At 39.2% G+C, this 27,195-nt stretch overlaps 2 long non-coding RNA genes across 2 annotated transcripts in view; both read right to left on the bottom strand.

The window, feature by feature from the left end:
• The window catches only part of LOC145512757 (uncharacterized), a 347,069-nt gene that overhangs the window by 159,146 nt on the left and 160,728 nt on the right, over positions 1-27,195 (bottom strand). The window lies entirely within an intron of this gene.
• Positions 16,050-25,213, bottom strand: LOC145514204 (uncharacterized). The gene is made up of 3 exons (XR_014059911.1): positions 23,707-25,213; positions 20,911-21,230; positions 16,050-16,597 (listed from the first exon to the last, which is right to left on the bottom strand). It is a non-coding gene; the product is annotated as an uncharacterized LOC145514204 (long non-coding RNA).

Consider the following 27,195-nt stretch of genomic DNA (forward strand, 5'->3'; position numbering starts at 1 on the left):
AACTGTACTTGAACTGAAAAATTCCAGATGTTCAACTGGTTTTAGAAAAGGAAAAGGAACTAGAGATCAAATTGCCAACATCCATTGGATCATCAAAAAAGCAAGAGAGTTCCAGAAAAACATCTTCTGCTTTATTGACTATGCCAAAGCCTTTGACTGTGTGGATCACAATAAACTGTGGAAAATTCTTCAAGAGATGAGAATACCAGACCACCTGAACTGTCTCCAGAGAAATCTGTATGCAGGTCAAGAAGCAACAGTTAGAACCAAACATGGAACAGACTATTTCCAATTGGGAAAGGAGTATGTCAAGGCTGTATATTGTTACCCTGCTTATTTAATTTATAGGCAGAGTACCTCATGTAAAATGCTGGAATGTATGAAGCACAAGCTGGAATCAAGATTGCAGGGAGAAATATCAATAACCTTAGGTATGCTGATGACACCACCCTTATGGAAGAAAGCAAAGAACTATGGAGCCTCTTGAAAGTGAAAGAATAGAGTGAAAAATTTGTCATAAAACTCAACATTCAAAAAACTAAGATCATGGCATCTGGTCCCATCACTTCATGGCAAATAGATGGGGAAACAGTAGAAACAGTGACAGACTTTATTTTGGGGGGTTCCAAAATCACTGCAGATGGTGACTGCAGCCATGAAATCAAAAGACACTTGCTCCTTGGAAGATAACCTATGACCAACCAACTTCAGCATATTAAAAAGCAGAGACATTACTTTGCCAACAAAGGTCCATCTAGTCAAAGCTTTGGTTTTTCCAGTAGTCATGTGTGGATGTGCGAGTTGGACTATAAAGAAAGCTTAGCACCTAAGAATTGATGCTTTTGAACTATGGTGTTAGAGAAGACTCTTGAGAGTCCCTTGGACTGCAAGGAGATCAAACCAGTCAATCCTAAAGGAGATCAGTCCTGAATATTCATTGAAAGGACTGATGCTGAAGCTGAAACTCCAATACTTTGGCCACCTGATGTGAAGAACTGACTCATTTGAAAAGACCCTGATGCTGGCAAAGATTGAAGTCAGGAGGGGAAGGGGATGACAGAGGATGAGATGTTTGGATGGCATCACCGAGGATGAGGATGAGTTTGAGCAACCTTCAGGAGTTGGTGATGGACAGGGAAACCTGGCATGCATGGGGTCACAAAGAGCCAGACATGACTGAACATCTGAACTAAACTGAAATGGTATGCCCGAAAAACTATGGACAGAGGTCCATAATATTGTACAGGAAGCCATGAACGAAACCATCCCAAAGGATTAAAGAAGCAAGAAGGCAAAGTGGTTGTCTGAGGAGGCTTTCCAAATAGTTGAAGAAAGAAGAGAAGTGAAAATAAAGGGAGAAAGGGAAAGGTACACCCAACTAAAGGCTGAGTTCCAACGAATAACAAGGAGAGACAAAAAGACCTTCTTCAATGAACAATGCATAAAAATAGAGGAAAACAACAGAGGGGCAAGACTAGAAATCTCTTCAGGAAAATTGGAAGTATCAAGGGAATATATTGCCCAAATATGGGCACAATAAAAGACAGAAATGGTAGAGACCTAGTAGAAGCAGAAATGATCAAGAAGAGATGGAAAGAATACACAAAGAATGGTACAAAAAAGATCTTAATGAACCAAACAATCATGGTGTTGTGGTCAGTTACCCAGAGCCAGACATTCTGGAGTGTGAAGTCAAGTGGGTCTTATGAAGCAGTGCTGTTAATAAAGTTAATGGATGTGATGGAATTCCAGTATAGATATTCAAAACCCTAAAAGTTTATAATATCAAAGTGTTGCACTCAATACGTCAGCAAATCTGGAAGACTCAGCAGTGGCCACAGGACCGGAAAAGGTTCTCATTCCAATTCCCAAGGAGGGTAGTACTAAAGAACATTCAAACTGTCGGACAGTTGCACTCATCTCCCATGCTAGTAAGGTCATGCTTAAAATTTTGAATGCTAGACTTCAGCATTATACAAACCAAGAACTTCCAGAACTTCAAGCTACGTTTAGAAAAGGCAGAGGAACCAGAGATCAAATTGCCAACATCCACTGGATCAAAGAGAAAGCAAGGGAATTCCAGAAAAAACATTTACCTCTGTTTCATCAACTACACTAAAGCTGTGTGGATCATAACAAACTGCAGAAAGCCCTTAATGAGATGGAGACCATCTTACCTGTCTCCTGAGAAACCTGTTTGTGGGTCAAGAAGCAACAGTTAAAACTCTGTATGAAACAACTGATTAGTTTGGTTCAAGACTGAGAAAGGAGTACAACAGAGCTGTCTGTTGTCACCCTTTTTATTTAACTTATATGCTTAGCACATTGTGAGTAATGCCAGGTAGAATGAGTTACAAGCTGGAATCAAGATAGGCAGGAGACATATTAACAACCTTAGATGTGCGGATGATACCACTCTAATGGCAGAAAGTGAAGGGAAACTAAAGAATCTCTTGATGAGAGTGAAGGAGGAGATTAAAAAGGCTGGTTTAAAACTAAATATTAAGAAAACTAAGATCATAGCACTTGGCCCCATTACTTTATGGTAAATAGAAGGGGAAAAGTTGCAAGCAGTGACAGATTTCTTCTTCTTGGGCTCTAAAATCACTGTGGATGGTGGCTGCAGCCATGAAATCAGAAGACAATTGCTTCTTGGCAGAAAAACTATGACAAACATAGACAGTGTGTTGAAAAGCAGAGGCATCACTCTGTTGACAAAGGTCTGTATAGTCAAGACTATGGTCTTCCCAGTGGTGATGTACAGTTGTAAGAGCTGGACCGTAAAGAAGGCAGAGCACCAAAAATTGATGCCTTTGAACTGTGGTGCTGGAGAACACTTGAGAGTCCCTTGACAGCAAGGAGATCAAACCAGTCAATCTTAAAGGAAATCAACCCTGAGTACTCATTGGAAGGACTGATGTTGAAGCTGAGCTTCAGTATTTTGGTCTCCTGATATGAACAGTCAACTCACTGGAAAAATCCCTGATTCTGGGAAAGATTGAGGGCAGAAGGAGAGGACAGCATCAGAGGATGAGGTAACTGGATGGCATCACTGAAACAATGGACATGAACTTGGGCAAACTCCAGGAGATGGTGAGAGACAGGAAGGCCTGGCATGCTGCAGCCCATGGGGTCGCAAAAGAGTTAGATATGACTGGGTGACTGAACAACCAATAGCTGATTTATAATACTGTGTTAGTTTCAGGTATACAACAAAGTGAGTGAGTCATAGATATACATATATTCAGACTTTTTTTTTTTAGATTTATTTCCCATAGAGGCCTTTACAAAGTATTGAGTAACGTTCCCTGTGCTATACAGCAAGTTCTCATTATTTATCTATTTTATAGATAATAATATATATATATGTCAGTCCAAATCTCCTAATTTCTCCCTCCACCTGTCCTTATCCCCTGGTAACCACAAGCTTGCTTCTACATCCATGACTTTTTGGTTTTGTAAATTTGTTCATTCGTATCCTTTTTTTAAGATTCCAAATATAAGTGATATCATATGACATTTGTCTAGGTATGACTTACTTCACTTGGTATAACAATCTCTAGGTCTACCCATGTTGCTGCAAATGACATTATTTTGTTCTATTTAATGGCTGAGTAATATTCCATCATATATATGTACCACATCTTCTTTATCCACTTCTCTGTTGATGGACATTTAACATCAACTTAAATATCACCTCCTTAGAGGTGACCAACCTCTCTGTTAAAGTAGATCCAACACCTCTCATGCTTACCTACATTCCTACACTTCTCCATCGCAGAATTTTGTTCAATTTCTTCATAACTTATCAGAATTCCTTATTGCTTATCTGTTTATTTTATATTGCCAGTTAATAATATAGATAGTAAATTCTAAAAGGGCATGAATTATATCTATTTCATTCATTGTTACATAACCAGTAAATATCAAAGTGCTTAGCAAATATAAGCCAATTAAAGAAATATTTATTGATTTGGCAGCACCTTAAGAAAGAATTTTGAAAGACTTTGTGCTGATAGGTTCCACTGAATTTCGGTAGTAGTAATTAAAGCCATTACTATTAACAATATAAAAGGTGAAAAAGTACACAGCAATTATCTTACTTCAAGGGACAATAGATAAGTGGGAAAGATGAAATGCATTAAGAAGGATACAAAAGCCTTTCAAGAATTTTCATATAACAAAAAATTCAGCTCTGTAAAATAAAATTCAGAAAGTATTCATACCACTAAAAAATAGTCAAACAAATACTTTTAAAAATAAGTTAGGTTTTTAAAATGTATAAATACTAGCAAATCATTTTTTTCCTACTTTGAGAGCTATTTTTCTGTATTTAAGAAGAGCAATTCTTTCCTAAGTGACTTTGAATGTTTACAAAAATGCTTAGAATTCCTCAGGGAATTTAGGAGGAGACTAGGATGCCTTTTGAAGTCACCATTACGCCCTCAAAAAGAAATTGAGACTATTTCTCATCTCAGACCTTTGAATAAAAGTTGCACTCCATAAGACATCTTCTTTGGACTTTGATCACCTCCTAGTAGGTCTTTTTATTTCCTTTTCAAATTTTATTAATTATGAATTCTACTACTTAATCTTCTTAAAATACAATATTCTTCATGTGTTCCTATGAAAGTATCTGAAACTGTTTTTACTGCCTCTTGGATCAAGTCTGACTCCAAATTATTTAGAAGATATTTAAAGTCTTCAACCAGGTGGTAAAACCAGCTTCTCCACTTCCCCCATCACATCCAAGGTCAAACAAACCAGTGTCATGCACTATATACACTGCCAGTGTCCTATTCATGCAGTATCCCATTACACCTTGCCCTATCCATCCCTGCCAAATGATGTGTTCTTTCTTTTTCTGCTAAAGTGATTCTTGGAATTTCTTCTAGATCATAGCTCTCATAATTCATGAAGAATATTTTGATTATCCTAATCAATTTACAATGATCTTTTAATTAGTTCAATTTCCCATAATAATCAATAATTATCGATAAATATGTACTGAGTGTCTATCACATTAAGGACACCTAACATAGACCCTGCATATACAAAGAGGCAGAAGATCCAGTGCTCAAACAGGGAGTTTTATTTATGCTCATATAGAAAGAGAAACAACAATGCAAAGTGACAAAAAGTGTCCTCAGAGGTAACTACCCAACTATGCAGTTACTTAAATCTTAGAATTGGTTTCAAGAACTTTTATATAATCTTTCTTCCCAACAGATGAATTTTCAAATGTTAGAAATCACATATTTTTGTTTTAGGGTAAAAGAAAATGTATTGAATTAAATAATAGCTAATGCTATGTGCTTACTATGTGAAACATGCTTTTCTAAATACTTTACATGTATTAACTCATTTAAACTATCAGAAAGGATGCTGCTACCATTTGACAGATCAGAAAATAGAGATATAGTAAGATACAAAAATTTGCCCTGGGTATAAAACAGCTAACTAGTGGCAACATTGCATTTTAGACCTAGATTTTTCCACCTCTAGAGGCGATAGTTTTTACCTGGTGCTTTACTATGTAGATTCCATGTCTATGTCACATATGCCAGGGAACCATTTTGCTAAAATAAAGAAGGCTATTCTCTGTAAGCAGGAAATCTGCCTGGGGACAATGGAGAGACTACTGCACCGAAGAGAGAAACAGAGCTGAACTTGAAGTTCAGAATTTCTCCCATCCCAGTTAAGCATTCTATTCTTGGTAATCATGTAAGAACAATCCCACCTTCCTTGCCAATTCTTTGTCTGGAACTCTGCATGGAGTCTTGATGTGTCACACCCACTTTCACAGAATTTCTGCTGAAGGAGAAGCCTGGTAGGGAAATCCAATCCCATCAACTATGCTAATCAACAAATCAGCTCTGAGTTTGTTTGAAAAAGCAATGTGTCCAGCTAAAAACTAATTAAAAAGTTTCCCAGGTTTCCTGGAAACAATGAATGGCTGTTTCCAGAGGTATAGGTTCAACCACAGAGATATAAGCAAAAGTATATTGGAGATATAGGTACATATGTGACTCCTAGAAAAAGTTACTGCCTTCCTTTTATAAACAGACTGATTCAAATAGCACAGGAATTTTTGCCCTTTGTCTTTCTTCTTCTTGCCTGGAATGCAGACATAATTCACATTGGTACAGCAGCCGTCCTGCAACCATGAAGTCAAATATCACACTCAGATCCACAAAATGGGGGGAAAAAAAGCTTGTTTCTGAGTTCCCTAGGATCCCTATTAGATGAGAAAAATTAATCCCTTATTGGGTTAAGCCACTGTGTCCAGGTTTCTATTTCCCTGAAGCTTAATGCAATCCTGAACAATAAAACTTACTGAGTTTGATTCATAGGAACACACTCACTCCACTTTTGACAAAAAAAAATAGTAATAATAATTTTAAAGGTACTGATTTAAAAAAACAAAACCAAAAAATCTCTACTCAATCACTATGTGTAAATTTTTTCTTAAGAAAACTCAAAAAGCTTCTATTAGATAATTTTTTTTCCAAAAGGAACAAATATTTTGTTACCATTACTATCAAAGTAAAATGGAAGACAATAGAATGGAGCTTTCTACCATATCTGGGCCAGTATTTTTGAAGTTCAACACACTTTTATGTTAGGACAGAAAGTTCACATCAGTAATAGGGTGATTCATCTTTTCTTAATCAATGAACAATTAATCTTCATTAGTATATTCAGGTCAGTTTAAATGTGCAATGAGATGCTGAATCTTAGCAAGGAAGCCTCAAACACAATGGAAGTCATTAAAATTACATTACATCTGGCATTCTTGATGAGGCAAAGCTGCACCAGTTCCACAGTAACCATAACCACTGAGGCTCATGGCTAAGTCATTTGGGGAATATGGACAAATGTATTCATTTATGTGTCATCACTTGTCCTCAAGGCCAAAGTAAAACAGCCTGCAACTCAGAGGGTCTGAAGATTGTTCCCTTATTGACTCTTAAATGTGTCACATTTTTACCTCACTCACCTTTGTTCATACTTTAGGGCCAACTTGGCTCTGAACTCTGAGGTACAATCTTCAAATATTCCAGCCTGTACAGGTATTCCTACGCTTGGTAATCATGTAATCTAGTTATGTAGATGTAATACATATAATATACAATATTATATGTATATGTAATACAACAATACATTACATTACCATGTAATCTTGGTAATCTAGTTATTTTCTGCCTCTCACCTGGGGACCTTATTTTATCTTCAGTAGCATTTGTTTCACAGCCCTTATGAATTGAATGCTTAGTGTTTTGAATTGAATGTGTCCTAGGAAACAGTCTATCATTTCAAATATAAAGTTGACTGTCTTATTTCCACTTTACAGATATGAAAACTAAAGTTCTGGTTAAATAGCTAGCCCACAGTCATACAGAGGCAAACTAACCCTGTCTGCCTCCAGATTGACTCCACTACACCACACTGCCTTTCAATTAATTATATTCTGTCCTCTTTTGTTGTATTTGCCTCTTGCCAGCACACCACACCACCAGTCCCCTGAGGAAGTGATTTTTCCCATATATTTCTAAGTATCCCTTAAACCCCAACACATGCTAGAGACAGCCTGGTGAAGTTTTAGTGAATGCAGTGGATTTGACTCCAGTCCGATCCTACTAACTCTTGGTGTCTTGTATCAACTTATTTGATGCAAGAATTATCTGTGGACTCAGAAAGTGACTTCTAAGGCTGCATGGTTGGATTTGGTAGATCGCAACTCTCATGAGCTGTTTATCCCTCTAATCACAAGTATAAATAGAAGAGGGGCCTGGGTAAGGCCTTGAAAAGACCAAGTTGACTCATCAGATATATGTCTCTATCAGTCTTTTGCAACAGGCAGGCTTTTTTTTTTTTTTAAGACTTCAATTTAATTAGAATTCCTTCTCCCATTGAGATAACATCTTCAATTGATTTAATCCTTTCTTATACATTCCTTGCACCCTGAGAGGTAGTAATGGTTTTCATTTTACATTCTGGTCTTAGAGCATGATAAACAGCTAGTGTCAGTTTTACTTCCCCCACCAGTGGCTGCAGCAGTGCAGGTAGAAGGAGGTCAGGGAGCTGGCTCCAGTCATCTGTAATTCTCTTCACCTTCACTCTCCAATGCTCTGTTCCATTTGTCCCTTGGTTTGATTCACCCTCTTGCTCTCAAAGATTGGAGATTGGATGACTATGGTTAAAACTTTTAAATCCTTTCACATTTTACAGATTGTATATATTATACGCACTTCTGAATTAGTGAGCATCTCTTAAAATGCAATCCAATTAACATTTCTACATTATAGGTCTTTAAGTACAGCTCTGTTTTGTTTATTATAGTTGGAAGAGAAAGTTGGTTCTATACTTTTCCCTCCTAATTGTTTTTGAAGACTACAAGTCTAGAAAAACAGAAAGTTACAGAATTTAGATACAAAAATATCAAACATGGAATTCATAGAGCAAAACAAATCATGCCCACAGATACCAATAAGTGATCCATATAATAATTAAATTCATGTCATGAATGTTTTGGAGGACTAAATCTCCTGATTATAGATATACTTGGCCACAAAGTGTTAATGCCTGTCAATGGGCTTTTAAATTTGACTTCTATTGTATCTATTATGGTTACACAACACAGACTACTTCTAAACTTTTCCCTTTTAAGTTTATTTCCAAGGGCAATGTTTCCATTGGGGTAATTGTAGGATGGATGAAAGCTGACCTTTTCCAGTTCTCTGGCCATTGCTGAGTTTTCCAAATTTGCTGGCATATTGAGTGCAGCACTTTCACAGCATCATCTTTTAGGATTTGAAATATCTCAACTGGAATTCCATGACCTCCACTAGCTTTGGGGTCAGTTTTCATTCCAATCCCTAAGAAAAGCAATGTCAAAGAATCTTCAAACTATCGCACGATTGCACTCATCTCACACACTAGCAAAGTAATGCTCAAAATTTCTCCAAGTGAGGCTTCAACAGTACATGAACTGAGAAATTCCAAATGTTCAAGCTGGATTTAGAAAAGGCAGGGGAACCAGAGATCAAATTGCCAACATCCGCTGGATCATTGAAAAAGCAAGAAAGTTCCAAAAAAATATCTACTTCTGCTTTATTGGCTATACCAAAGCCTTTGACTGTGTGGATCACAACAAACTATGGAAAATTCTTCAAGAGATGGGAATACCAGACCACCTTACCTGCCTCTTGAGAAATCTGTATGCAGGTCAAGAAGCAACAGTTAGAACGGGACACGGAACAACGGACAGTTTCCAAATTGAAAAAGGAGAATGTCAAGGCTGTATACTGGCACTCTGCTTATTTATCTTATATGCAGAGCACATCATGCGAAATGCCAGGCTGGATGAAGCACAAGCCGGAATCAAGATTGCCGGGAGAAATATCAATAACCTCAGATACGCAGATGACACCACCCCCATAGAAAAAAGTGAATAGGAACTAAATAGCCTCTTGATGAAAGTGAAAGAATAGAGTGAAAAAGCTGGCTTAAAACTCAACATTCAAAACACTAAGATCATGACATCCGGTCCCATCACTTCATGGCAAATAGATGGGGAAACAGTGGAAACAGTGACAGACTCGATTTTCCCAGGCTCCAAAATCATTGTAGATGGTGACTGCAGCCATGAAATTAAAAGACGCTTGCTCCTTGAAAGAAAAGCTATGGTCAACCTAGACAGTATATTAAAAAGCAGAGACATTACTTTGCCTACAAAGTTCCATCTAGTCAAAGCTATGGTTTTTCCAGTTGTCATGTATGGATGTGAGAGTTGGACCATAAACAAAGCTGGGCACCGAAGAATTGATGCTTTTAAACTGTGGTGTTGGAGAAGACTCTTGAGAGTCCCTTGGACTGCAAGAAGATCAAACCAGTCAATCCTAAAGGATGTAACACTAAATATTCATTGAAAGGATGGATGTTGAAGCTGAAACTCCAATACTTTGGCCACCTGATGCAAAGAGCTGACTCATTGGAAAAGACCCGGATGCTGGGAAAGACTGAAGTCAGGAGGAGAAGAGGATGACAGAGGATGAGATGATTGGATAGCATAACCAACTAAATGGCTTGAGTTTGAGCAAGCTCTGGGAGGTGGTGATGGACAGGGAAACCTGGTGTCCATAGGGTTGCAGAGAGTCAGACATGACTGAGCAACTCAACTGAATTGTAGGATATTTCTCTCTAGGCAGTCATTATTATAGGATGAATTTTGATTTCTCTTCATATAAACTATTTCACTACTTTGATTTCCTCTTATGTATCAAATTTTTAAATTAATTTGCCAGCAAAAAGCTAGCTGCTGCTGCTAAGTCATTTCGGTCGTGTCTGACTCTGTGCGACCCCATAGACGGCCGCCCACCAGGAGCCCCCATCCCTGGGATTCTCCAGGCAAGAACATTGGAGTGGGTTGCCATTTCCTTCTCCAATGCATGAAAGTGAAAAGTGAAAGTGAAGTTGCCCAGTCGTGTCCAACTCTTAGCGACCCCATGGTCTGCAGCCCTCCAGGCTCCTCCATCCATGGGATTTTCCAGGCAAGAGTACTGGAGTGGGCTGCCATTGTCTTCTCTGGACAAAAAGCTAGATATGATATCAAAAAGTGTATCATTTTATTAATTTGTTTTTATCAGAAAAGACAGGCAGGCACAGTGATAACATCCCATATTGGTTAAACTGTCTTGCCTGAGAACAAACTACTGTAATCCAAATTCTTGCCTCTACTTATTTCTTTAATGAATCAACTTGCTAAATCCAATTTAATACACAACTCTATGTTTTATAGCTCTCTAATTTATAACATTTTAATATCCTCTTATACATAAAATATAAACTAGGTAGACTAAAAATATACTGTTGATAAGCTAGTGTATATAAATAATTGTTCTGTTTAAATGTATATAAAAGAGTACCAGCTTTTGACTCAGAACACCTTTAGATACAATTTACAAGTTGTAGAATGTAATTCACTCATTTAGTCTCTCTGACCTCAGTTTAACTATCTGCAAAAAGGGAACAAAATATCCACATCAGAAAAAATTATTATCGTGAGTGGCCAATAAGGTTAGATAACATTCTGATAGGCAATCCATGACACCAGTTAAGAGTATAGGAACTGAGCCAGGCTACTTCCTTCACATCTTTGTTTCTCAGTTTCTTAATCTGGGTAGGAGGGGTAAGAGTAGTTATGAGGTGGGGTGTTAATATATGGAAAGTACTTAAAATAATACTGGATTCCAGTAAGTTGACTCAATAATCAGTATTACTACTACTGTTTCATGTGAAAATATTTAGCATGCAACTATGACTATGCAACATAGAAGTTTTGCTTTCCTCTTAAGTTGTCATTAACACCTTGTTTTTCCATTTAATTATTATGGGTTTCCCTAGTGGCTCTCTGCCATAAGGGTGGTGTCATCCGCATATCTGAGGTTATTGATATTTCTCCCGGCAATCTTGATTCCAGCTTGTGTTTCTTCCAGCCCAGTGTTTCTCATGATGTACTCTGCATATAAGTTAAATAAGCAGGGTGACAATATACAGCCTTGACGTACTCCTTTTCCTATTTGGAACCAGTCTGTTGTTCCATGTCCAGTTCTACCTGTTGCTTCATGACCTGCATACAGGTTTCTCAAGAGACAGGTCAGATGGTCTGGTATTCCCATCTCTTTCAGAATTTTCCACAGTTTATTGTGATCCACACAGTGAAAGGCTTTGGCATAGTCAATAAAGCAGAAATAGATGTTTTTCTGGAACTCTCTTGCTTTTTCGATGATCCAGCGGATATTGGCAATTTGATCTCTGGTTCCACTGCCTTTTCTAAAACCAGCTTGAACATCTGGAAGTTCACAGTTCACGTATTGCTGAAGCCTGGCTTGGAGAATTTTGAGCATTACTTTACTAGCATGTGAGATGAGTGCAATTGTGCGGTAGTTTGAGCATTCTTTGGCATTGCCTTTCTTTGGGATTGGAACGAAAACTGACCTTTTTCAGTCCTGTGGCCACTGCTGAGTTTTCCAGATTTGCTGGCATATCGAGTGCAGCACTTTCACAGCATCACCTTTGAGGATTTGAAATAGCTCAACTGGAATTCCATCACCTCCACTAGCTTTGTTCGTAGTGATGCTTTCCAAGGCCCACTTGACTTCACATTCCAGGATGTCTGGCTCTAGGTGAGTGATCACACCATTGTGATTATCTGGGTCGTGAAGATCTTTTTTGTACAGTTCTTCTGTGTATTCTTGCCATCTCTTCTTAATATCTTCTGCTTCTGTTAGATCCATACCATTTCTGTCCTTTATCGAGCCTATCTTTGCATGAAATATTCCTTTGGTATCTCTAATTTTCTTGAAGAGATCTCTAGTCTTTCCCAATCTGTTGTTTTCCTTTATTTCTTTGCACTGATCACTGAGGAAGGCTTTCTTATCTCTCCTTGCTATTCTTTGGAACTCTGCATTGATATGGGAATATCTTTCCTTTTCTCCTTTGCTTTTTGCTTCTCTTCTCTTCCAAGCTATCTGTAAGGCCTCCTCAGACAGCCATTTTGCTTTCTTGCATTTCTTTTCCATGGGGATTTTCTTGATCCCTGTCTGCTGTACAATGTCACGAACCTCTGTCCATAGTTCGTCAGGCACTCTATCTATCAGGTCTAGTCCCTTAAATCTATTCGTCACTTCCACTGTATACTCATAAGGGATTTGATCTAGGTCATACCTGAATGGTCTAGTGGTTTTCCCTACTTTCTTCAATTTAAATCTGAATTTGGCAATAAGCAGTTCATGATCTGAGCCACAGTCTGCTCCTGGTCTTGTTTTTGCTGACTGTATAGAGCTTCTCCATCTTTGGCTGCAAAGAATATAATCAATCTGATTTCGGTGTTGACCATCTGGTGATGTCCACGTGTAGAGTCTTCTCTTGTGTTGTTGGAATAGGGTGTTTGCTATTACCAGTGCGTTCTCGTGGCAAAATTCTATTAACCTTTGCCCTGCTTCATTCTGTACTCCAAGGCCAAACTTGCCTGTTACGCCAGGTGTTTCTTGACTTCCTACTTTTGCATTCCAGTCCCCTATAATGAAAAGGACATCTTTTTTGGGTGTTAGTTCTAGGAGGTCTTGTAGGTCTTTATAGAACCGTTCAACTTCAGCTTCTTCAGTGTTACTGGTCAGGGCATAGACTTGGATTACCGTGATATTGAATGGTTTGCCTTGGAAACGAACAGAGATCATTCTATCGTTTTTGAGATTGCATCCAAGTACTGCATTTCGGACTCTTTTGTTGACCATGATGGCTACTCCATTTCTTCTAAGGGATTCTTGCCCACAGTAGTAGATATAATGGTCATCTGAGTTAAGTTCACCCATTCCAGTCCATCTTAGTTCGCTGATTCCTAGAATGTCGACGTTCACTCTTGCCATCTCCTGTTTGACCACTTACAGTTTGCCTTGATTCATGGACCTAACATTCCAGGTTCCTATGCAATATTGCTCTTTACAGCATCGGACTCTGCATCTATCACCAGTCACATCCACAGTTGGGTATCGTTTTTGCTTTGGCTCCATCCCATCATTCTTTCTGGAGTTATTTCTCCACTGATCTCCATTAGCATACTGGGCACCTACTGACCTGGGGAGTTCATTTTTCAGTGTCCTATCCTTTTGCCTTTTCATACTGTTCATGGGGTTCTCAAGGCAAGAATACTGAAGTGGTTTGCCATGCCCTTCTCCAGTGGACCACTTCCTGTCAGACCTCTCTACCATGACCCATCCGTCTTGGGTGGCCCCACACGGCATGGCTTAGTTTCATTGAGATAGACAAGGCTGTGGTCCGTGTGATCAGATTAGCTAGTTTTCTGTAGTTTTAGTTTTAGTGTGTCTGCCCTCTGATGCCCTCTCGCAACACTTACCGTCTTACTTGGGTTTCTCTTACCTTGGGGCTTGGGTAATTCCTCTCGCCGCCGCCGCTGCCACCGCCGCCGGCCCCATCCCCCGCCCAGCCTAGGCCCTGTCAGCCTATGCGGATGACACCACCCTTATGGCAGAGAGTGAAGAAGAACTAAAGAGCCTCTTGATGAAGGTGAAGGAGGAGAGTGAAAAAGTTGGCTTAAAGCAAAGCTCAACGTTCAGAAAACTAAGATCATGGCATCTGGTCCCATCACTCCATGGGAAATAGATGGGGAAACTGTGGAAGCAGTGTCAGACTTTATTTTTTTGGGCTCCAGAATCACTGCTGATGGTGACTGCAGCCATGAAATTAAGAGACGCTTACTCCTTGGAAGGAAGGTTATGGCCAACCTAGATAGCATATTTAAAAGCAGAGACATTACTTTGCCAACAAAAGTCCGTCGAGTCAAGGCTATGGTTTTTCCAGTGGTCATGTATGGCTGTGAGAGCTGGACGGTGAAGACAGCTGAGCACCGCAGAATTGATGCTTTTGCGCTGTGGTGTTGGAGAAGACTCTTGAGAGTCTGCAAGGAGATCCAATCAGTCCATCCTAAAAGAGATCAATCCTGGGTGTTCATTGGAAGGACTGATGTTGAAGCTGAAACTCCAATACTTTGGCCACCTCATGCGAAGGGTTGACTCATTGGAAAAGACCCTAATGCTGGGTAGGATTGGGGGCAGGAGGAGAAGGGGATGACAGAGGATGAGATGGTTGGATGGCATCACCGACTCGATGAACATGGGTTTGGGTAGACTCCGGGAGTTGGTGATGGACAGAGAGGCCTGGCGTGCTGCAATTCATGGGGTCGCAAAGAGTCGGACATGACTGAGCGACTGAACTGAACTGAACTGAACTAGTGGCTCAGACGGTAAAGAATATGCCTGCAATGTGGGACACTCAAGTTCGATCCCTGGCTTGGGAAGATCCCTTGGAGAAGGGAATGGCTACCCACTCCAGTATACTTGCCTGGAGAATTCCATGGCCAGAGGAGCCTGATGGGTTGCAAAGAGTCAGACATGACTGAATGACTAACACACATTATCACCTAACAGTGGCAGCTATAGAATATCTTTGTAGGAGCTAGGAGAAATGCAGTAGGAAGAGCAGCTGTGGGATTTTTCTTGAAGCAATGTTTGCCCAGTGGTTTCAATAAGATCAAGAAATATTTATTTCCCATAGAAAACTATTGGCAAAGGCTATAGACAGGGCTAACATCCCTCAGTACTGTGGGTCATGTAGGTATCTCCAAGTAGCAGAAGGAAACAATGTTGTAATACATTCTCAGTTACTCAACCCAGAATCTTCCCACCTCCCTCCCCATCCTATCCCTCTGGGTCATCCCAGTGCACTAGCCCCGAGCACCCTGTATCATGCATCACACCTGAACTGGCGATTCGTTTCACATATGATAATTTACATGCTTCAATGCCATTCTCCCATATCATCCCATCTTCGCCCTCTCCCATAGAGTCCAGACTCTTGAGAGTCCCTTAGACAGCAAGGAGATCCAACCAGTCAATCTGAAAGGAAATCAACCCTGAATATTCATTAGAATGACTGATGCTGAAGCTGAAGCTCCAATACTTTGGCCACCTTATGTGAAGAAGCCAACTTATTGGAAAAGACCGTGATGCTGGGATGAAGCAGAAGGGGGAAACAGAAGATGAGATTGTTGGATGGAATCATCAACTCAAAGGACATGAGTCTGAGCAAACTCCAGGAGATAGTGAAGGACAGGAAAGCCTGGAGTGTAACAATCAGTGTGGTCACAAAGAGTCGGACACAACTGGACGACAACAACAAGATAATAAATTAAGAAGAAATAATCAAAGTTAAGTAGAGAGTATGTAGACAAAACAATAGCTGCCAAAAGTGGATACTTGTTAAAATTGGGAGGTAGTGTGTAAGAATTACAGATTGCACTATTCATTTGTTTTGAATGTGTTGAAATTTTGGTAATATGAAGTCAAGAGTAATAATACGTCTTCCAAATGATTTTTCTTTTTTCAGGATTGTGTTGGCTATTCTTGATTGGTTCCATACATATTTTAGAATCATCTCAGCTCTTTCTTAGAGCTTGAGAAAGATCCCTTGGAGGAGGTCACGGCAACCCACCCCAGTATTCTTGCCTGGAGAAGCTTATGGACAGAGGAGCCTGGCGGGCTGCAGTCCATGGGGTTGCACAGAGTCGGACACAACTGAAGCAACTTAGCACGTAGCACAAGCTCTCTCTTGAAGACAGGGATTTTTTTTCATTGCACTGAATCTATAGATCAGTTTGGGGAGATCTAATATTTTAGAACTGTTGAGTCTTCCTATTCATGAGCTTCTCTCCATATATTTAGTCTTCCGTGAGTTCTTTCTACAATGTCTTATAATTTGGGGTGCAGAGTCCTTGTACATCTTCTGTTATATTTATGCATAAGTATTTTGTCTTATTTTTGCTATTTTAAATACTTTGAACTTTTTGCTACAAATAAGTAAAACTACTACTGATATTTATATTTCAGTTCAGTCGCTCAGTCATGTCCGACTCTTTGCAACCCCATGAATCGCAGCACGCCAGGCCTCCCAGTCCATCACCAACTCCCGGAGTTTACCCAAACTCATGTCCATCAAGTCGGTGATGCCATCCAGCCATCTCATCCTCTGTCGTCCCCTTCTACTCCTGCCCCCAATCCTTCCCAGCATCACGGTCTTTTCCAATGAGCCAACTCTTCGCATGAGGTGGCCAAAGTATTGGAGTTTCAGCTTCAGTATCAGTTCTTCCAGTGAACACCCAGGACTGATCTTTAGGATGGACTGGTTGGATTTCCTTGCAGTCCAAGAGACTCTCAAGAGTTTTCTCCAACACCACAGTTCAAAAGCATCAATTCTTCGGGGCTATTATACCGGCCCTTGTATCTTGAAACTTTGACTTACCAACTTCACAATTATTGCTAGTAGTTGCTTTGTAAATTCCTTAGGATTTTACATGTAGATTTTCATATATGCACACTTTTACATAGTGTGCAACACAAACAGTTTTGCTTTTTCTTTTCTAGTTTTTATGTATTAATTGCTGTGGCTCACCTCATTGCAACTACAATATTAAATACAAAGTGGTAGAAGGAGGCATCCTTGCCTTTCTCCAATTTTAGGAGGAAAATATTTAGTCATGTAGCATTAAGGAGAGTGTTAACTATAGACTTTACATAAATGCTGTTAGAAGATTGAAGGGATGCCCTTCTACAACTATTTTCTTAGGCTTTTTTTTTTTTTTTCAGGGAAAGAAGGGCAACACCTTTGTCAGCTTTTGGTCTCAGGGTTATGTCAGCATCACAAAATGAAGTGAAAAGTGCCCCCTCCTCTATTTCCTGAAAGTATTACACTTTCTCTTTAATAGTTGCTTTAGGTCTTTTAAAAATAATTAATAAATTTCACAACAGAAATCATCTGAACTGGAATTTTCTTTGTGGAAAAAGACTTTTACTATGAACTTTATTTATTTATTTCTTATGTGTTTGCTTAATACATTTAGTTCTATTCTGATATTCTATTTCCTTGCATACTAGTTTTGGTATTTTACATTTTTTTAGGGATTTTTCTATTTCATCTAAATTACTGATTTTATTGAAATAACATTATTCATAATATTTTCTCACTATCCTTTTACTACCTACAGTATATGTAGTGAGCCCTTCTTTCAATCGTGATGTATACTTCTCCCTCTTTTTTTCTTGAACAGTTTTCATAGGAGTCTATTAATCTATTAATTTTATTACTATTTTCAAAGCAGTCACATTGAGCTCTTATTTCTTTATTGTTCATCTGTTTTATATTTCTCTGATTTCTCCTTTTCTTTGTTATTCCCTTCCTTCTACTTACTTTGCATTTGATATTCTCTTCTTTATATAGTTTCTTAAGGTGGTGGCTTAGATAATTTATTTCAATCTTTTTTTATATTTTCTAATATGAAACTATAAATTTTGCTCTGAGCAGCGCATCACGTAAGTTTTGAGATGTTGAATTACTGCTGAGTTCAAATATTTTCTAATTTCTATTACAATTTCTTCTATAACCCATCGGAGAAGGCAATGGCAGCCCACTCCAGTACTCTTGCCTGGAAAATCCCATGGACGGAGGAGCCTGGTGGGCTGCAGTCCATAGGGTCGCTAAGAGTCAGACACGACTGAGCGACTTCACTTTCACTTTTCCCTTTCATGCACTGGAGAAGGAAATGGCAACCCACTCCAGTGTTCTTGCCTGGAGAATCCCAGGGACAGGGGAGCCTGGGGGGCTGCTGTCTATGGGGTCGCACAGAGTCGGACATGACTGAAGCAACTTAGCAGCAGCAGCAGCAGCTACAACCCATTGGTCATTATAGAAATTCTGTTTAATGTCCAAATACATGGAGCATTTCTAAATATGTTACTGCTATGTATTTCTAGTTATTGACTCCATCATCTATTAAACTTCAATCTTTTAAAATTAGTTGAAATTTATTTTTTAGCCCAATATATGGTTTATCTCTCCAAATATCATGTTTACTTGAAAAGTATGTGTAGTCTGTAGTTGTCAAATATAGCATTCTACAAGTATCTGTCAGGTCAAGTTGGTTGCTAGTGTTATTCATATCTATATTCTCAATAATTTTTTTGGCCTAGTTTTTTCTGTCCATTACTGAAAAGGATTGTCAGTTTGTCTATTTCTCCTTTTGGTTCTATCAGTTTTTGCTCTATGTATTTTAAGTAATTATTATTTGATACATATACATTTCTGATTGCTATATATTTCTGGTAAATTGCTTCCTTTCTCATTATGAAATGTCTCTCCTTATCTCTGGCAATTCTCATTCCTTAAATATCTACTTAGCTCATACTGACATAGCCACACCACCTTCCTTGAACAATACTTACTCTTCACATGATATATTTTCTGTACATTTATTTTCAATTTCTAATGGCTTTATACTATGCCATGCCTCTTTAAATATAGTTAAATCCTGTTTTTATCATCACAAAATCTCTCCATTTTCATAAGATTATTTAGTCCATTTCCACTAATATTGTTATGATATAGTTGAAGATAATAAACCATATTACTAATACTTGATCCTTGTGCAAGTAATAGATAAATAGATAAAAACATATGGATGAATGAACAAAAAATTGAGCAGAGATTGAACTGATAAAAGTCTTAAGATAAAGTTGTGTGATTAAGCAAAAGGAAAAAATTCAGGGGGAAGGAAAAGCAGAATATATTAACAAATTTGGCAGAGTAATAGTCTCCAAATATGCCTATGTCCTAATCTCCAAAACCTGTGAATGTGTCCCCTTACTTGGCAAAAGGGACTTTGCAGAAGTGACTAAGGTTACAGGACTTTGAGCTGAGGAGATAATCCTGCATGATTCAGGTGAGCCTATTCTAATCAAATGAGTTCTTAAGCAGATAATCTCTCAGCTACAGGACGAGATATACTGATGGAAGAAGGGTCAAAGAGGCAGGATGCTGCTGGATTTGAAGGAGAAGAAAGCAGGCCATGAGTCCAGGAATGTGGGCTGCCTCTAGAATCTGGAAAAGGCAAGGAAAAGGATTCTCCCCTACAGACTCCAAAAAGGAACACCACTCTGTCAACACTTCAGTTTTCACCCAACAAGATCTCTGGGATCTCTGACCCACAGAACTGTGGAGAAAAGTTTGTTTTAAGCCATCAAGTTTGTGGTAATTTGTTATAGCAATAATAGAAACTAATACAACTAATTAACTGTACAATATCTCTAAGTCTAAGCATTTTCTTGGAGATCTGCAATTTCTTCTTTCATTATTCCTTCTGTATTTTTCTATAACTTTGTACCCTACCTGTTGGAGGAAGTCACAGATTGTACGTGACTGCCTGTTGACCCTCAAGTTGAACCCAAGCAATCAGAGGGTCCTTATTCCTCCCATCCTTCAAATGTTCATTCTGCCCACTATTTCCAAAGCAGCAGCTGTTTTCAAGGACACAGCCTTGAGAGAGCAATTTGTTATTGATATCATCTGGATGATTTATGTGCTTGAACTTTATTAAGATCACCATATAAATTTTTAAGATTCTGGCAGACAAGTGCAAAGATCTACTCATCTTGCAGTCACTCAAGCCAAGTTTCATATGTAAGTTCCCTAGTTGGTTAAACCTGTCACCTACATACCCAGAGTGTCCTGCCCCTTTCTTTGGTCTCTCCTGTCCCTCCATGTCGAGAGGACAGGTGGTGGTGGTGGTTTAGTCACTAAGTCATGCCCAACTCTTGTGACCCCATGGACTGTAGCCCACCAGGATCCTGTATCCATGGTATTTCCCAGGCAAAAATCCTGGGAGTGGGTTGCCATTTCCTTCTCCATGGGATCTTCATGACCCAGGGATCTAACTCAATTATCTTGCATCACAAGCAAACTCTTTACCACCAAGCCACCAGGGACGTGTACGGGGACCAGATTCAGATTTAATTTGGTGAACTCCCTAGTTTGTGAACCAACACTGCCCTCTCTCACATATATACTGTAGTTCTACAGTTAAAAAATATTGTCTTCTGCTTTAATAATATCAGCAATAAATATTTTTAAAAATCCAAACAAGATGATTATTTCATAGTTACAGACTAGACAAGCCAGGTGTGATTCCCACAGAGCCTCTATAAAGTGACCGAGAGAGAAGGGTAATCTTGATCCAGTGTAATTGGTCAGCATGGATCGCATCTGTGCTACTGGGGATAGAACAGGTTTCAGTATCGGTGGATCTAATACTTGTAGAAGCATTAGAGCAGCCTTCATATGTAGCCTCCTAACTGTGCTTTACTCAATTCAGTTCAGCCGCTCAGTCGTGTCCGACTCTTTGCAACCCCATGAACCGCAGCACGCCAGGCCTCCCTGTCCATCACCAACTACCTGAGCCTACCCAAATCCATGTCCATTGAGTCGGTGATGCCATCCAGCCACCTCATCCTCTGTCGTCCCCTTCTCCTCCTGTCCTCAATCTTTCCCAGCATCAGGGTCTTTTCCAATGAGTCAGCTCTTCACATCAGGTGGCCAAAGTATTGGAGCCTCAGCTTCAACATTAATCCTTCCAATGAACACCCAGGACTGATCTCCTTTAGGATGGACTGGTTGGATCTCCTTGCAGTCCAAGGGACTCTAAAGAGTTTTCTCCAACACCACAATTCAAAAGCATCAATTCTTTGGCACTCAGCTTTCTTTATAGTCCAACTCTCATATCCATACATTACCATTGGAAAAACCATAGCCTTGACTAGATGGACCTTTGTTGGCAAAGTAATGTCTCTGCTTTTTAATATGCTGTCTAGGTTGTCATAACTTTCCTTCCAAGGAGTAAGCGTCTTTTAATTTAATGGCTGCAGTCACCATCTACAGTGATTTTGAAGCCCAGAAAAATAAAGTCAGCCATTGTTTCCCCATCTATCTGCCATGAAGTGATGGGACTGGATGCCATGATCTTAGTTTTCTGAATGTTGAGCTTTAAGCCAACTTTTTCACTCTCCTCTTTCACTTTCATCAAGAAGCTCTTTAGTTCTTCTTCACTTTCTGCCATAAGGGTGGTGTCATCTGCATATCTGAGGTTATTGATATTTCTCCCGGCAATCTTGATTCCAGCTTGTGCTTCCTCCAGCCCAGCGTTTCTCATGATGTACTCTGCATATAAGTTAAATAAGCAGGGTGACAATATACAGCCTTGATGTACTCCTTTTCCTATTTGGAACCAGTCTGTTGTTCCATGTCCAGTTCTTTACTCACTTGTGTAAAATTATGTTGTTGTTCAGTCATTCATTTGTATCTGACTCTTTGAGATCGCATGGATATAGGTGAAACTAATAATTTTCATTTAGCTCTCGCCATTTCTCAAAGGTACATATATGTTTTAACTGACAAAAGTATTCCACAAACAGAAATTGCCAGGCCAAAGTCAACTAATAATAACAAACCTATAAAACCATGTAGAACTCATGTTGCTTCTTTTTATGGATATAATTTACTGAAGTTGGTTTACAATGTTGTGTCATGTTGTTTCTTTCATACTATTCTCTCTGTTCAGCAAAATGACACATAATGCCAAATTCTTCACTCCCACCAAGGGCTTTTTCAGGTCAGAGTGACCTACTCAAGAGCCATTGGCCCCCCATCTTCCACTTTCATGTCTCTGTACTCTGAGCAGTCAAGATGGAACACAATGGTACTTTCGAACATACTGAAGGATGCCATGGTGGCATTCATCCTTCTGATCATCCAGGCCATGTCACTGCTACATGAAATTTTGTATCTTTTGAGCATTTCCCCCAAGTCACTTCCCATTACCTGAAGTTGATTTCAGGGAATACTGTGCACAAAAGATAGATCATTAGCTTCAGCAGAAGACCCTGCTTCTCCAAAGCAGTGGCATTCCCAAATAACCTGACTTTGATGTTGCCAGTTTAACTCTTCTACTCTTCCAGTAAGTTATTTTGCTATAAACTGCCTTGCAGCCAAAAAAAAAAAAAAAAAAACCACAATCCTTTTTGTTGTTGTTGCTATTTGTAACACATATCAAGCCCATTTTTGTGATCCGCAAGATGGCCTAGTGGCTAACTTTCACTGCTACACTGAACATCCTCTAAATTAGCAATTAAACTGCACCCTTTTCCTAAGAGTTTGCCTAATAATAGATAAACTGTAGGCTCATAATGTTAGCAATTATTAATCAGTAATATTCCAGCTTCCAGGACATCCTCAGACTTCACTTACCGTGTTTCAGTGCCAGTTTTCAGACTGCTCCCAAAGATGCAAAAACAGCAATTTGACACTAATCAAAGATTTCTAAAAGTCATGTTAAGGAAGAGAACAAGTTCCCAGCTTTCCCAGGAAAGATGATATTCAGCATTTACTAGTTTTCTAAGATAAGCTTTGGTTTCAGATTAGAGGTCTTAGGAGGCTTAGACAATGCATTCTAGAATTTGGTCTGGTACGAGTCCTCCAGTTTGCAGATTCTAATAAATTGGTCAGGGAAAGCCCCAGAAGCTAACATCAGGGTCACCTAAATGAGAAAGGGGAATTTTTTTCTCACAGACTGCATAGCCCAATTTCAGAAAGAACAGGGAGGTTCAGACCTTATTAGTGTTTATATTGAATTAAAGAAAAGGGATAGTAATAAACCAGATGCTACTTATTTGATGCAATCCATTGTACTAATGCAGAATATTGTCACTCATACCATTTATATAATGCTTTGCTACCAAAGTCCTAATTAGAAAATATAAATAAATAAAAATAATGAGCAGTTCAGTGCAGTTCAGTATAGTCACTCACTCATGTCCAACTCTTTGAGACCCCATGGACCTCAGCAGGCCAGGCCTCGCTGTCCATCACCAGGTCCAAAAGTTTACCCAAACTCATGTCCATTGAGTTGGTGATGCCATCAAACCATCTCATCCTCTGCCATCCCCTTCTCCTCCTGCCTTCAATCTTTCCCAACATCAGGGTCTTTTCCAATGAGTCAGCTCTTCGCATCAGGTGGCCAAAGTATTGGAGTTTCAGCTTCAACATCAGTCCTTCCAATGAACACCCAGGACTGATCTCCTTTAGGATGGACTGGTTGGATCTCCTTGCAGTCCAAGGGACTCTCAAGAGTCTTCTCCAACACCACAGTCCACAAGCATCAATTCTTTGGTGCTCAGCTTTCCTTATGGTCCAACTCTCACATCCATACATGACTACTAGAAAAACCATAGCCTTGACTAGATGGACCTTTGTTGGCAAAGTAATGTCTCTGCTTTTTAATATGCTGTCTAGGTTGGTCATATCTTTCCTTCCAAGGACTAAGTGTCTTTTAATTTCATGGCTGCAATCACCATCCACAATGATTTTGGAGCCCCCCAAAATAAAGTCAGCGACTGTTTCCACTGTTTCCCCATCTATTTGCCATGAAGTGATGAGACCGGATGCCACGATCTTAGTTTTCTGAATGTTGAGCTTTAAGCCAACTTTTTCACTCTCCATTTTTACTTTCATCAAGAGGCTCTTTAGTTCTTCTTCACTTTCTGCCATAAGGGTGGTGTCATTTGCATATCTGAAGTTATTGATACTTCTCCCAGCAATCTTGATTCCAGCTTTTGCTTCATCCAGCCCAGCGTTTCTCATGATGTACTCTGCATATAAGTTAAATAAGCAGAGTGACAATATACAGCCTTAACATATTCCCTTCTCGATTTGGAACCAGTCTGTTGTTCCATGTCCAGTTCTAACTGTTGCTTCCTGACCTGCATACAGATTTCTCAAGAGGCAGGTCGGATGGTCTGCTATTCCATCTCTTTCAGAATTTTCCACAGTTTATTGTGATCCACACAGTCAAGGCTTTGGCATAGTCAATAAAGCAGAAATATATGTTTTTCTGGAATTCTCTTGCTTTTTCGATGATCCAGTGGATGCTGGCAATTTGATCTCTGGTTCCTCTGCCTTTTCTAAAACCAGCTTGAACATCTGGAAGTTCATGGTTCATATAGATGACTGTGGTTCAGATCATGAACTCTTTATTGGCAAATTCAGACTTAAATTGAAGAAAGTAGGGAAAACCACTAGACCATTCAGGTATGACCTAAATCAAATCCCTTATGATTATACAGTGGAAGTGACAAATAGATTTAAGGGACTAGATCTGATAGACAGAGTGCCTGATGAACTATGGACAGAGGTTCATGAGTTTGTACAGGAGAAAGGGATCAAGACCGTCCCCAAGAAAAAGAAATGCAGAAAAGCAAAATGGCTGTCTGAGGAGGCCCAACAAATAGCTGAGAAAAGAAGAGAAGTGAAAAGCAAAGGAGAAAAGGAAAGATATACTTATTTGAATTCAGAGTTCCAAAGAATAGCAAGGAAAGATAAGAAAGCCTTCCTCAGTGATCAGTGCAAAGAAATAGAGGAAAACAATAGAATGGGAAAGACTAGGGATCTCTTCAAGAAAATTAGAGATACCAAGGGAAGATTTCATGCAAAGATGGGCACAATAAAGGACAGAAATGGTATGGACCTAACAGAAGCAGAAGATACTCAGAAGAGGTGGCAAGAACACACAGAAGAACTTTACAAAAAAGATCTTCACAACCCAGATAATCACGATGTTGTGATCACTCACCTAGAGCCAGACATCCTGGAATGTAAGTCAAGTGGGCCTTAGAAAGCATCACTACGAACAAAGCTAGTAGACGTGATGGAATGAGCAGTAACATCAGCTATTTGCCACAAAATGCATTCCAATCCCTTCATAATTGTTAATAAATGCAAATAAAGGGGCAGAGATTTTGATTCACCCACAGGTCAGCTGTTAAAGACCCTGTAGGTTTGTATCTCAAAGATCTGGTTTCACAGTTCAATGAGCTTTCCTACCTGAGGTTTCCTAATAGTGAAAATTCTGGTTTAAAATGTATAGAAGTTCATAGAATGGCCCATACTATTTTGGAGGTATTTATGATTAATATGCATTATATTTATGTTGAATTTATAAAACCCTCTTCAAATGTTATTGTCATTTTGCCATTGTTTAGTTCAATACTGCCCTCTACAATAATAGGTGGCCAATTGCTAGCATAATAAAATTTAGTCACGTTTTGGAAAACAACCCTATATTTTCATATAAGACCAACCCTGAATGTATGATCATCCTTTATATTTCTAACATGTGTGTGTGTACTCACTTAGTCATGTGTGCCTCTTTGTGACCCCGTGTACTGTAGCCCACCAGGTTCCTCTGTTCATGGGATACTCCAGGCAAGAATATTGGAGTGGGTTGCCATTCTCTTCACCAAGGGATCTTCCTAATCCAGGGATCGAACCCGGGTCTCTTGCACTTCAGGCAGATTCTTTGCTGTATACCAAAATTATTTGGGGCCAAGTTTCATACATATATGGGCTTCCCTTGTGGCTCAGCTAGTAAATAATCTGCCTGCAATGTGGGAGACCTGGGTTCAATCCCTGTGTTGGGAATATGCCTTGGAGAAGGGAAAGGTTACCCACTCCAGTATTCTGGCCTGAAGAATTTCACGGACAGTATAGTCCATGGGTAGCAAAGAGTTGGACACAATTGAGCAACTTTCTTTTTATATCTATATCTATATATATATAATATGAAACTTTAAGGGATATAAATGGAATTGTCAAATGTTCACTTATTTCACTTATTAATTTAGATATACTTTCATATTTAAATTGCCTATATGAAATACGCTAATGGGACAGTTACTTCATTCATTCATGCAAAATATCACATACCTTACAGAATAAGTTTATTTAAAGTTTTCACATGTGTCTTTAATTAACATCAGTTTATTGGTTAACACCAGGGCCATGGCATGAGTCCTCTGACCCAGCTCTCCAGTGTACTCTCTCCATTTACTTCTCTCTGGGTCTGTGAGATACAGGCCTATTTCAATCCACATAAAATACTGATGCGTGCTGCTTTATCCAAAGCATCTCTTCACACTGAAACCGACTATTTCCCCTGTGAGTGTATATTCTTGATTTTTATGCTAAATTGCTATGTTTATCTAATAACATCCAACACTTGCATTTTTAATGTTTCATGAAATAATCACCAAATCTGTGTTAAATTTCTTTACCTTCTTTTGTGACTATTAGTTGAAGGAGTTTCAGGCTAACATGTGTGTTCCACAAATAATCGCTTATGTCCAAAGCACAAGAACTAAGAAAACACCACAAAAGATGAGAGACTTTGCAAGAACTTGGTTATAAAGTCTCTCTCTTTCCCTCCTCCCCCTCTTTCTCCCTTCCTCCCTCTTTCCCTTCTTCCCTGTTTTCATGTATATAAAACATCTCATCCTTGTCTATGTGTACAGAGGTAGTAATATCATCAGTTTTTCTAAACTAATTTACAGTTCTTTAGTATATTCAGCTTTTCTGAGGTCCCACTTATTGGTAGGGCAAAATGGCAAGCCAGAATTTTTATCAGGGACTAAATCAACTGCAAAATTCAGAGGAATAAAGAAAAAATACTGCATTCAGCTGTGGATTCAGCTTGTTAACAAGTGGAGAGGACTAATGAAAACCACAGATAATCCTCAAACCTCATTTTAGCCATTAGTTTCAATCTTGTCCCCGGCTCCTTCTTTGACCAAAATTGCTGACAAAGAGTAAAGTGGGGCTGACTAGGACTTCTTGTCCTGCACACTTCTGGTAGAGGTGCTAATGACAGCAGTATGACCACAAGGCAGCTTACCCAAAGAAGAG

Source organism: Giraffa tippelskirchi, chromosome 7 (genome assembly GCF_054371585.1).
Source record: "Giraffa tippelskirchi isolate mGirTip1 chromosome 7, T2T-mGirTip1v1.2.pri, whole genome shotgun sequence".
Lineage (NCBI taxonomy): Eukaryota > Metazoa > Chordata > Mammalia > Artiodactyla > Giraffidae > Giraffa > Giraffa tippelskirchi.